The 10,351-nt window shown below is 36.9% G+C and overlaps 1 protein-coding gene across 2 annotated transcripts in view; it reads left to right on the forward strand.

The window, feature by feature from the left end:
• The window catches only part of LOC137252811 (uncharacterized), a 94,645-nt gene extending 88,391 nt beyond the window's left edge, over nucleotides 1-6,254 (forward strand). For both annotated transcript variants that reach the window (XM_067788889.1, XM_067788890.1), the window contains 2 exons: nucleotides 5,899-6,055; nucleotides 6,130-6,254. The gene's annotated coding sequence lies outside the window, so the exon portion shown is untranslated. The remainder of the gene's footprint in view (nucleotides 1-5,898; nucleotides 6,056-6,129) is intronic.
• The last annotated feature ends 4,097 nt before the right edge of the window (nucleotides 6,255-10,351 follow it).

Here is a 10,351-nt window from a genome sequence, read left to right on the forward strand (position 1 = left end):
CCTTTTAAAATACTCATTACCACCATTCATTTGATACCCATATCGTACAAGCACATTCTAGAGTCACCCCTGGCCCACCCTAATGGCGATATCTCGAAAAGGCGTCCACCTATGGACCTAATGCCCACTCCCTCTTAAAATGCTCAGTAACACCTTTCGTTTGATACCCATATCGTACAAACATTCTAGAGTCACCCCTGGCCCACCCTAATGTCGATATCTCGAAAAGGCGTCCACCTATAGACCTAATGCCCACTCCCTCTTAAAATGGTCAGTAACACCTTTCGTTTGATACCCATATCGTACAAACACATTCTAGAGTCACCCCTGGCCCACCCTAATGACGATATCTCGAAAAGGCGTCCACCTATAGACCTAATGCCCACTCCCTCTTAAAATGCTCAGTAACACCTTTCGTTTGATACCCATATCGTACAACCATTCTAGAATCACCCTTGGTCCACCTTTATGGCGATATCTCGAAAAGGCGTCCACCTATAGAACTAAGGATTACTCCCTTTTAAAATACTCATTACCATCTTTCATTTGATACCCATATCATACAAACACATTCTAGAGTCACCCCTGGCCCACCCTAATGGCGACATTTCGAAAAGGCGTCCACCTATAGACCTAATGCCCACTCCCTCTTAAAATGCTCAGTAGCACCTTTCATTTGATTCCCATATCGTACAACTAGAGACACCCCTGGTCCACCTTTATGGCGATATCTCGAAACGGCGTCTACCTAGGGAACTAAGGATCACTCCTTTTCAAAATACTCATTAACAGCTTTCATTTGATACCCATATCGTACAAACATATTCTAGAGTCACCCCTGGTCCACCTTTATGGGGATTTCTCGAAAAGGCGTTCACCTATAGAACTAATGCCCATTCCCTTTTAAAATACTCATTATCACCCTTCATTTGATACCCGTATCTTACAAACACATTCTAGAGTCAGCCCTGGTCCACCTTTATGGCGATATCCCTAAATGGCGTCCATCCATAGAACTATGGCCTACTCTCTCTTAAAATACTCTTTAATACCTTCCATTTGATACACATGTCATACAACCACATTCCAGGGTTACCCTAGGTTCATTTTCCTACCTGGTGATTTTCCTTATTTTGTCTCCATAGCTCTCAACTGAGTATGTAATGTTCGGTTACACCCGAACTTAGCCTTCCTTACTTGTTTCCACTATATCTTGACCGGCACCATCCCTGAGCTGTGGCCCGGCCAAGACATATATCACATAATCGTTCTCAAATTAATAAATCTATTCAATTATGCAAACGTACACATATAAAACAAGTAAGGAAGGCTAAGTTCGGGTGTAACCGAACATTACATACTCAGTTGAGAGCTATGGAGACAAGATAAGGAAAATCACCATGTAGGAAAATGAACCTAGGGTAACCCTGGAATGTGGTTGTATGACATGTGTATAAAATGGAAGGTATTAAAGAGTATTTTAAGAGAGAGTAGGCCATAGTTCTATGGATGGACGCCATTTAGGGATATCGCCATAAAGGTGGACCAGGGCTGACTCTAGAATGTGTTTGTACGATATGGGTATCAAATGAAAGGTGATAATGAGTACTTTAAAAGGGAATGGGCTTTAGTTCTATAGGTGAACGCCTTTTCGAGAAATCGCCATAAAGGTGGACCAGGGGTGACTCTAGAATATGTTTGTACGATATGGGTATCAAATGAAAGCTGTTAATGAATATTTTGAAAAGCAGTGATCCTTAGTTCCATAGGTGGACGCCGTTTCGAGATATCGCCATAAAGGTGGACCAGGGGTGTCTCTAGTTGTACGATATGGGAATCAAATGAAAGGTGTTACTGAGCATTTTAAGAGGGAGTGGGCATTAGGTCTATAGGTGCACGCCTTTTCGAAATGTCGCCATTAGGGTGGGCCAGGGGTGACTCTAGAATGTGTTTGTATGATATGGGTGTCAAATGAAAGATGGTAATGAGTATTTTAAAAGGGAGTAATCCTTAGTTCTATAGGTGGACGCCTTTTTGAGATATCGCCATAAAGGTGGACCAATGGTGACTCTAGAATGTTTGTACGATATGGGTAGAATATGTTTGTACGATATGGGTATCAAATGAAAGCTGTTAATGAATATTTTGAAAAGCAGTGATCCTTAGTTCCATAGGTGGACGCCGTTTCGAGATATCGCCATTAGGGTGGGCCAGGGGTGACTCTAGAATGTTTGTACGATATGGGTATCAAACGAAAGGTGTTACTGAGCATTTTAAGAGGGAGTGGGCATTAGGTCTATAGGTGGACGCCTTTTCGAGATATCGCCATTAGGGTGGGTCAGGGTGACTCTAGAATGTGTTTGTACGATATGGGTATCAAATGAAAGGTGGTAATGAGTATTTTAAAAGGGAGTAATCCTTAGTTCTATAGGTGGACGCCTTTTCGAGATATCGCCATAAAGGTGGACCAAGGGTGACTCTACAATGTTTGTACGATATGGGTATCAAACGAAAGGTGTTACTGAGCATTTTAAGAGGGAGTGGGCATTAGGTCTATATGTGGACGCCTTTTCGAGATATCGTCATTAGGGTGGGCCAGGGGTGACTCTAGAATGTTTGTACGATATGGGTATCAAACGAAAGGTGTTACTGAGCATTTTAAGAGGGAGTGGGCATTAGGTCTATAGGTGGACGCCTTTTCGAGATATCGCCATTAGGGTGGGCCAGGGGTGACTCTAGAATGTTTGTACGATATGGGTATCAAACGAAAGGTGTTACTGAGCATTTTAAGAGGGAGTGGACATTAGGTATATAGGTGGTCGCCTTTTCGAGATATCGCCATTAGGGTGGGCCAGGGGTGACTCTAGAATGTTTGTACGATATGGGTATCAAACGAAAGGTATTACTGAGCATTTTAAGAGGGAGTGGGCATTAGGTCTATAGGTGGACGCCTTTTCGAGATATCGCCATTAGGGTGGGCCAGGGTGATTCTAGAATGTGTTTGTACGATATGGATATCAAATTAAAAGTATTAATGAGGGTTTTAAAAGCGAGTGGCCCTTAGATGTATATGTGAAGGCGTTCTCGCGATATCGACCAAAATGTGGACCAGGTGATCCAGAAAATCATCTGTCGGGTACTGCTAATTTATTTATATATGCAATACCACTAACAGTATTCCTGCCAAGATTCCAAGGGCTGTTGATTTCGCCTTGTAGAACTTTTTCATTTTCTTCTACTTAATATGGTAGGTGTCACACCCATTTTACAAAGTTTTTTCCAAAGTTATATTTTGCGTCAATAAGCCAATCCAGTTACCATGTTTCATCCCTTTTTTCGTAGTTGGTATAGAATTATGGCATTTTTTTCATTTTTCGTAATTTTCGATATCGATAAAGTGGGCGTGGTTATGGTCGGATTTCGGCCATTTTTTATACCAAGATAAAGTGAGTTTAGATAAGTACGTGGGCTAAGTTTAGTAAAGATATATCGGTTTTTGCTCAAGTTATTGTGTTAACGGCCGAGCGGAAGGACAGACGGTGGACTGTGTATAAAAACTGGGCGTGGCTTCGACCGATTTCGCCCATTTTCACAGAGAACAGTTACCGTCACAGAATCTATGCTCCTACCAAATTTGAGAAGGATTGGTAAATTTTTGTTCGACTTATGGCATTAAAAGTATTCTAGACAAACTAAATGAAAATGGGCGGAGCCACGCCCATTTTGAAATTTTCTTTTATTTTTGGATTTTGTTGCATCATATCATTACTGGAGTTGAATTTTGACTTAATTTACTTATATACAGTAAAGATATTAACTTTTTTGTTAAAATTTGAATTTAAAAAAAATTTTTTTTAAAAAGTGGGCGTGTTCTTCATCCAATTTTGCAAATTTTTATTTAGCACATATATAGTAATAGTAGTAACGTTTCTGCCAAATTTCATCACGATATCTTCAACGACTGCCAAATTACAGCTTGCAAAACTTTTAAATTACCTTCTTGTAAAAGTGGGCGGTGCCACTCCTATTGTCCAAAATCTTACTAGTTTTCTATTCTGCGTCATAACTTCAACCCATCTACCAAGTTTCATCGCTTTAACCGCCTTTGGCAATGAATTATCGCATTTTTTCGGTTTTTCGAAATTTTCGATATCGAAAAAGTGGGCGTGGTTATAGTCCGATATCGTTCATTTTAAATAGCGATCTGAGATGAGTGCTCAGGAACCTACATACCAAATTTCAACAAGATACCTCAAAATTTACTCAAGTTATCGTGTTAACGGACGGACGGACGGACGGACGGACATGGCTCAATCAAATTTTTTTTCGATCCTGATTATTTTGATATATGGAAGTCTATATCTATCTAGATTCCTTTATATATGTACAACCAACCGTTATCCAATCAAACTTAATATACTCTGTGAGCTCTGCTCAACTGAGTATAAAAATAAACAACTACAAGGAAAATTTCTCTAGTTAGATAGAGCAAAAGCTGTTTGTTCAAATGTTATTATACCTGAAATTGTATGAAGTAATTTGCCCAAAAACTTCCTCAAATTATAGTGGGCGGAGTGAATAAAGTAATTAGCATTTACTTCAATTCATTTAACCTTGATTAAACAGTATTCTTATTCGTCAGAACTAGAGGAAAAATCTTTTGTTTGTTATTTATTCACACAAAAAAAGAAATTTATAAACAGAACAAATTCGAAATGCGCAGAGTTTATTTTATCCATGTGGTTTTAATTTGCAAACACTAGATATGGATATATGTAGCTGTGATTAAAGTGAGTGAACCCTTCTCTGAAAGTCACAAAATAAAAAAAATATTACTTATTTGGCGCTTTGTGTAATATTTTTCTTAAATCGAGCGACTGACGCTTTTTTCACAATAATACTATTATTTTTCGCTCGTTATTGTTTTAAACTTATTTTAACTTTTTAGTTTGATATTATCTAAAAGCGTGTTTTTTAGTTTTTTAAACTATATTTAATCATTTGTAGCGATTTAAACACAATTTCTATATTCCTACAGATGCCGTCTTAAGCTCATTAAATTAAACAATATGTGACCCGGCCTGTGAAAAGGTGGCTTACGACTCAAGAAATAAATTGCAGGAAACAGCTGTTAAAGATAAACAATGCATTTCTTCAGTTTCTTAGTAGTTTTCTTTTTTTTTGAGTCATAAGCCACCTTTTCATAGGCCACATATGTTAAAGATGAACAAACGTTTAAATCGGATGCAAATTAACGTCCCATATTATATATTATTTCTAATTTCTGTTTTTATGTGCAGGTCAATTTTTCGCTCTTATTTGGATTCAAAATCTATAAATAAAGTTTTGGTTGTAAAGATGGGAATTCGTGCTATTAGCAAGCTTTGGACATTATTGGCCGTAGTGCTTTTGTTTAGTTTTATTTTATTAAAATAATTTTTTTAAAATAAACGATTATGAGCACACAAAGAAATCTATTTGCACTTTGGAACTATTGTGAATATTTGATAAGAACTAACACTGCATTGCCGGCAGTTACTAACATTCGCTAAATGGCAGCGCAACCGCATGTAAATTTTTATTGAAAGATGATTGACTGATAGAACTGCTGATTTATTTGATATGAGACTTTTATATACATATATTCATAAAACATTCTTTGTTGCGCAAGATGTACACGGGTCCGGCTAGTTAACACTTAATACAAGATCTTGATTATGTCACCTCACTTAGTTTCAGCAGTGTTGTTGTTCAAAATGTAGTGCACCGGCCCCAACTATGGTTTTGTGAGAGGAGAATACAATAAAACTAATTAGCAGTTTGAAAACAGATAGAATATATTTGTACTTTTCTCTATTTATTCATTAAAAATACAGTTATTGTATACATATAACATAGTTGTTCTGAACTTAACATATCAATTCAGTTGTGCAAATACTAACAGTGTTGGAAAAAAGAATAGGGACAATTTACTGCCAAATACTAAATGAATTATATCAGCAGAACTTCAATATCTTCCTTGGAAGAGTGCACCCTATAAAAATAACATTTAAAGGTTGTTGCAATAAATTACATTTTATGACTAATAACCTATATTACTATTTAAATTTAATTTACATGCATGATCAGAAATCATGGACAAATTGCTTTGCGGTTGCTTTTTCAATCGACGATATTTTCGCACACCACAACCTATATTCAGCCTTTATTGCTGTTGATGATATCTGATCTTCGAAGAATGGCGCCAAGTTGTCAAGCTCATCTGCTTTACTTATATCAGCGAATCCTGGAAGAAGCAGTTGGAAGCTCGGTAGAATATCTTCGTTTTCTAAAAATCGTTCCGTTAAGTTTTCAAGTAATGAATCGATGCATGGTGGGCGATTCTATAATACGCTTCACTCGACGTTGTTCCCGGGTTAGCTCGGTTTCTTTGACGCGATACCACTCTTGGAGCACGGACTCTTGGCCAGGGATGTTTCTTTACGAAAAAGTGATAATGACGGACAGCATTCAGAGCGTTCCAAGTATCAATAGATACTTGTATAAAATTTTGTAATGAATGAAGTTTTCATTTACATATATTTAATACTTAAAAATTACAGTAATCACATAATTGAGTATTTATTAAAAACATTTATACATTAAGGGCCGTTTTCTCGTCTAAACTTTAAAATCAATTACCCGCTTAAAAATGAATGTTGCGGAGTGTTTTTGAGCCGTGTATGTCAAAACTCTCATTTGATCAAATTTATATTTGCGAATGAATTTTGTGTCATGTATGGGCCGTATAAATGTTATCTAGTTGAGAAAAAAAAAACCAAAGTACAATCAATGAGGTTCGCAATCAGTGTTGTCAGAAAAAATTTTGTTTGGTGCTAGAATCACGAAAAAAGGGCTTGAAAGAGTTAAATTTCTTCAAAAAGTCCAAAACCGCTTTCGCCATGCTTGACATTCGAATTTGCGAGACGCGAGGAAATTACAAAAAAAAAAACAATACTTCCTTGGAATTTCATTGGGCTCAAGCCACGCCCCCCCCCCCTCCCCCCCCCCCCTGGCTACGTGCTTGACGTCCATCTATATATTTGCTTTTGCAACTCTTATCACATGGATATTTAAGGTCATAATTTTTGTTTTTAACTAAAATAAGAGTTGTGAAATTTTTACAGGTGAGTATAATTTTATGCAGGGGTAAGTTTAATTTCCTTCACAAATACTAATCCTAATTTTTTTGCACTTGCTTAAAACCAAAAAATGTGATTGGAAAATAAAAATAAGTCTCTCTTCGCTGGTGGACCCGACTCAAGTCTTCACACTTTCATTTTCGAAAGTAATAGAACGGAGGATATTTGTTTGCTGGGTTGAGCACATATGGTCAAAAATTAAAAAAACAGTTGTTGTTGTTTTTTCCAACGCGTTTCGATGAATATTGATGAATAATCAGCTGAATACCCTCCTTAGTCTTCAACAAATATACTGTGAAAATTGTGAGCAGCTAGCGAGGTCTCACTTTACTCATCTGATTTAAGCAAAAGGATTTATACCAATACTATTTAACACCATCAACTCACTCAGTTTCTCCAACTAATAAAGTATCCAAAATCAGCTCAACCCTTCAAAAATCGACTTTTTTATCATGGTATAAACCCCAAAAACCCTTATCGGCCAGAATCGGTACCCAGCGGATCAGTCCGGTAACTAGTATCTGTCTTCACTACTTTAGTATGTGAGGCAACACAACCGGATCTAAGCAGCCTACTCAAACGCTTCTGGGAATAGGAAGGAAACCCAGCAACCCGAACTTGATCGAGAACCGATGCTGTGAAGCCCTCTAAAGTACCACAACCACACCGCCACTATAGGAAACTTTCAGAATGACGTATTATATAATGGCCCGATTCTCAAAAACGACTTGACGTCTATATTTATCAACTGGCGCCTATACAAGTTCGTTATCGATAGCGACTACGAAAAAATTTATCGCAAAATCGTAGTCAAGGAAGAAGACCAAGACTTCCAAAGAACTCTCTTTAGGGAAAGAATTACACAAGATATATAAATAAAACCATCCTCAACAGAACGTTCGCGAAGGAGATATGTTTAAAGACGACCTACACCACCCAAATGACTGACGTTTATTTATTTGCATTGTATAAAGATTCTTACATGTACCCTGTACCAATTAAAGTAACTTATTAAAGTAACTTATCGTTTCCTCAACTTTATATATTCAAGAAAGTACAAAAAAATATACCCCTTTTAAGTTAAGAAATAAGCGGCACAATGGACCGCTTTAAGTTAGTTGTTCGCCTCTCAAATAAATCTTAAAATAAATAAAAGCGAAATTCTTAATACATACATACAAAAATTATAATTAATAAAGTTTATACTTATTTACAACTAAAATAAGAGTTGTGGCGGGTTTTTATTTCTAAAAGTGAAGTGCCGATATTTTCCCTTAAATATTTTCTTAGTGCTCCATACTCCACAAAAGTGCAATTTTATAGGGCTTCAACAACGTTTTTACCATTTCTAATGCAAAAACTTCAATAAACACTTTTTGTCCCTATTTTCCAAGCCAAACTTCTACTGCTTCACTTTTTCGCAAAAGAACAACCTTAAAATGCTATTTTTCTAGGGTGCACTATTCCAAGAGAGATATTGACGTGTTGCTTATATAATTAATTTAGTATTTCGCACTTAGTTGTCCCTATTATTTTTTCCATCATTGTATATAAATAAACAATTAAATAAATAAATGCAAGGCGCTATAATCTGTGAAGAAATTTAAGGCCGAGCTTCTCTTTCAATTTGCGTAGTGCTCCTTTTAATTGTCCCTAAAAATTGGCGGGACTGGGCCTAAAGGCGAGGACATTATCAAACATTATGAATGAAAGTTTGCTAATGCCTCACGGCTAAGTATTTAAAGGCCGCCGCGGTTAAAATCAATTTCAAATTGAAGTAATTGTTTGCCAAAAAGCAACCCGATTTCGGCATAGATTTTACCCAAAGGTAACAAAGTAGACAAGATCATTGTTATTCATTATATTTATTTGTATTTGGGCATTTCTCATATTTCGCACGGCGAAAATATGCCCGCTTAGAAAAACTTTTTTTCTAAATTTGTGATGTTACTTTGCCAGGGAGTTGAACCCAGGACCCTCGGTGTGATAGGCGAAGCACACTACAACCACACCACGGCACCCGCCAATTACCATATGTATGTATATATCATACTTCTATATTGCTACTACAGGCTGTGTACACTCACAAACATTAGAGTGCCGATATATGGCTGTGTTAATTTTTTGTTTTTGTATTGAATAATGTATTATCACACTTATGCTGCTACAATCACACAAATTTAGTAGGCTGCCTTTTTTTCAATTCAAAACTCATTTTTATTTACACAACAAAATTTTGTATAAATAGCACCCACAAATTCCAACTTCCTCACTTTACACATAAAAATCGACGGAAAATCTTATTAAACTAAAATGTATTTACGCAAGTCTTTCGCGAACATTTGTTTGATGTTTGTCATCCTTGTCAGTATTTTGACTTATACCTATTCGGAAAATCGCATTGTTGGTGCCTCTGATGGGAATATAGAGGACCGCAGGCATGTGGTGGCAATATTTTATGGCAAGGATTATCGTGGTGTTGGTACTTTAATCTCCCTAAAAAGGGTGCTTACATCTAAATCTTGCGTGAGAACTTCACCCGGACATCGCTTCACTGTTATAGCTGGTACATCCAATTTACAACCAGGAGAAGGAGTAGAACGCAAATCGGGGCGCATATTTCGTCCATGTGAATTTAAACCGGAATTCGTAGAAATGGATTTAGCTGTGATTGTAGTGCCAAGATTTTTCGAGAGCTCAATAATAAAACCAATAGATTTATGCGAAACTGAATTAAACCCCGGCGTAAAATTGCGAGTTAGTGGATGGGGTTCGATACATCCCGACATTGAGGCCTCTTATCATACACTCCAATCAGGTGAATTTGCAGTATTTCCAATCAACCAATGTAGGGATTTTTATGCGCCTCGTTTTGCGGCGATAGAGAAAAATTTCCCAACAACAGCAATATGTTTAAAAGATTCGGCAGAGGAAAGTGGTGTGTGTTGGGGAGATGCTGGTGCACCTGCCGTTGCGCATGATAAACTTTATGCGGTGCTATCAATTATGGTAAAACCTTTCAACCGCTTTTATCCGGCTATATATACAAGTATAAATAATAAAGATGTTAAAGATTTTATACAATTTGCAATGATGGATGCTCGCATATGTACCTTGAAATAAAACAAATCAAAATAAAAAAATACAAAAAATTATTCATCATTTTAAGT

This window comes from Eurosta solidaginis, chromosome 5 (genome assembly GCF_040869045.1).
Source record: "Eurosta solidaginis isolate ZX-2024a chromosome 5, ASM4086904v1, whole genome shotgun sequence".
Taxonomy (NCBI): domain Eukaryota; kingdom Metazoa; phylum Arthropoda; class Insecta; order Diptera; family Tephritidae; genus Eurosta; species Eurosta solidaginis.